Source organism: Bactrocera neohumeralis, unplaced genomic scaffold, assembly GCF_024586455.1.
Source record: "Bactrocera neohumeralis isolate Rockhampton unplaced genomic scaffold, APGP_CSIRO_Bneo_wtdbg2-racon-allhic-juicebox.fasta_v2 ctg7472, whole genome shotgun sequence".
NCBI lineage: Eukaryota > Metazoa > Arthropoda > Insecta > Diptera > Tephritidae > Bactrocera > Bactrocera neohumeralis.
Window position 1 is genome coordinate 706 of NW_026094261.1, and position 3,365 is coordinate 4,070.

The 3,365-nt window shown below is 38.8% G+C and overlaps 1 pseudogene; it reads right to left on the reverse strand.

Annotated features, from left to right (window-relative positions):
• Positions 1–1,110: 1,110 nt before the first annotated feature.
• LOC126767523 (seminal metalloprotease 1-like) lies at positions 1,111–3,158 on the reverse strand (annotated as a pseudogene).
• Positions 3,159–3,365: the final 207 nt, after the last annotated feature.

Sequence of the window (3,365 nt, forward strand, 5' to 3'; positions counted from 1 at the left end):
GATTTCAATGAAATTCGGTACATAATATTTTCTTAACACCCTGATGCCATGTACGAAATATGGGTGAAATCGGTTCACAACCACGCCTTCTTCCAATATAAAGCTATTTTGAATTCCATCTGATGCCTTCTCTGTATAATACGAGTATAAACATTAGGAACCAATGATGATAGCGGAATAAAACTTTACAAAAATACGGTATTTGAAAACTATGTAAATGACGTATTATGAAATCTCGATTATCACTTTACCATGCGAGAGTATAAAATGTTCGGTGACACCCGAACTTATCCCTTCCTTACTGACATTTACTTTTGAAGATAATTTCATTTAAATGTTGACCGCGGCTGCGTCTTAGGTGGTCCATTCGGAAAGTCCAATTTTGGGCAACTTTTTCGAGCATTTCGGCCGGAATAGCCCGAATTTCTTCGGAAATGTTGTCTTCCAAAGCTGGAATAGTTTGGCTTATTTCTGTAGACTTTAGACTTGACGTAGCCCCACAAAAATAGTCTAAAGGCGTTAAGCCATGATCTTGGTGGCCAACTTACGGGTCCATTTCTTGAGATGAATTGTTCGGCCGAAATTTCCCTCAAAATGGCCATAGAATCGCGAGCTTTGGCGAATGGCGCCATCTTGTTGAAACGCACGCGGTCAACATTTAAATGAAATTATCTTCAAAAAGTAAATGTCATGAACCAATCTAACGTTTCAAATAAAGAACCGATGAGATTTGCAAATTTTATGCGTTTTTTTAAAAAATATTTCTATAACACAAATCAAATGTCTCAAAAAAAAATTTTTCCTTTTAAACCCCTTTAAAACAAAATCATGCTTATTCAAACCTTAATTTTAAATTCTTGCATTTTTCCCTATCTTTTCTCCTCTACTAGATCCCGAACTTGAGTATGTGAACTCACCCCGAAGTTAAAAAACAACGAAATTTCCCAAAGTTATTTAAAAATGTACTTTGCCTTTCATTGCCAAAATTTTCTATAATATAAGGGATTATATTTCAAAGGACAGCGATACATAATATTCAATTTTTATATCACTTTGACTTGCTACGACGTTGAACCCCTGACACTGGCTTCTTCCCTCTCCAAAAGGGACTATCGTCATTTTTCCGTTAGCAGAGAACCCTACGCCGAATAATGCAACACACTGCCGTAATCGTATTCCTCATCAAAATCTCGACGAAATTTTTGTCGTCCCAATTTAAAGGAGTGCTCCGTGCCAGCCTGAATTTCCCCTGTCAATGCGAACGTGTCATCGCGATTCGGGGGCACTCTGCATTTATAGAAACCGAGCGTGTGAAGAGCTCCGGGGAAAATGGTACCCAGACGGAAGCAACCCCTATCTAAAAAGGGTAAACCTGCAGATTATACGAACGAACGCCGTTCTGCCAACCGACGCCCTTTAGTAGCAGCCACCACTTAAGCCGGGGATTTTTAAAAATAAGACTGATCCTCGGGAGCCTCCTGGGAAAAGGATGCACGATACTTCCTGCACGATTCCATGCCGCGCAGTATATGATTCTTATGATCAAATTTTCTAAGGGAAGAGTATAGAAACACGGTTACATATAAAAATTTTTGGGTTTATTAGCCGATAAAGATTCTCTCATTACTTACCGAAGTCCCCCCACTGAACCTTTTAGTAGACAAAATTATCTGGCCAACGCCTAGTTTCAGGCAAACCATTACGTTGGTTTTTATTCCCCCAATGTCACCTTCCGAAGTAACCAGCCGTCAACCCAGGATCTTCCTCAACTGTTGATTGCAGGGAGGCAGAAGCGCCCCGCGCCGATAAAAACACAAAAACCCCTAAGTAACTTCTTTTCAAAGACTACCAGATTTTCAAAAGAAACTTTTTAAATATCACCGTCCCACGCCTGCTAGCTGTCCAAATTTTTAACTGGGAAAGATTATTTGGTAGTTACCCCTGGTCAAAATTGCAATGGCGTCAAAAAATGTTTTTCAAAATGCGTATTATATTGTGGTCGGCTTATCGCTTTGGCTGTGTGAATTTTGCACAAATTTAATGTTAAATTTTTAATCCAAGAATATTTATGACCTTTATCGATCAGCATCGTTATCGTGCCGTATTTAGCCCCCTGACTGCGTGGGTTTTCCCGGGATACCATGTTCATTCAATAAAAACAATACAATATACGGCATTTCTTCGTAATATAATGGTGAATAAATGTCAAAATGGTAGCAGTATTTATTATTAATTGTAGTAATTATCTGATACGCGATAGGTGAAGATTCGATCAGCCAGTTTTTAGAGTGTATGGTATCACGACATAAATACATGAGTGAAACGATAATCCACATAGAGTAATGAGAAGCGTAGTTTAATAACAATATTAGCTGATCCACTATTGCTAATTATTTAATTTTATATAGATTTGCATGACTGTCTTCTATGTATATGTACATAATACTGCACTGTATACCATAAAAGTACCCCAAATAGTAGGCCTTCTCTTGCTAGGTACTTTAAATTAATTTCGCAAGTGAAAACCCACAAATTAATCATTTGTGTTTAGTATGCGGCTTGTCTTTCTTGAAGTACATACATATATGAGGATTCGGAGTAATTCGATGTGTCTTTATTGAAAATTGAATGGCAACTGTCCGTTTGTCTTCGGTCGAGTCAGCGTCCCGTCCTAGTTTCGTCAAGTTTTAGTTGCGTGCGTTAAGTATGTAGGGCTGCATTTTAGCGTAATTATAATGTTGTTATTATGTCACTCCTACATTCGGCCATCCTGAACTACCGTTCGACCCGAACGATGGGTTCCAAGCCTTCATAAATTCAGCTACCGTTGTCGTTTTATGCGGTCCTTCGTGATCGCCTACTTTCTCTACAGTGTATCTCCCGTGTGGTAAACGTTGTTGTATTTTATACGGTCCAAGGAATTTAGCTTTTAGTTTTAAACCCGAACCATATTGAGTCCTCTTAATTGCTACTAGGTCACCTATATTATACGAGGTTTCCTGTCTTCTTTTGGAGTTAAACGTTTTCTTATTCTCCTCTTGTATCTTGGAAATGTTTTCTAAGGCATGTTTTCTAATATGGTTACGTTCAGCTTCTAACTCCTCAACTATTGACCTATCTAATAGTTCTTGTAACTCTACATCAGCAGCTGTTCGCATGTCTAACCCTGTCAGTATCTTGAATGGTGCGAAGCTCGTGCTCCTTGAAGGTGAATTATTAATTAAGCGTTGAACTCTATCAACGTGTTTATACCAGTTTTGTGGGTTGTTGTGGCACAATTTAGTTAAAAGCGGTAGAATAATGCGGTGAATACGTTCGACCTGCCCGTTTCCACGAGGAACGCCGGTTGCTATATGAGGTGCTGA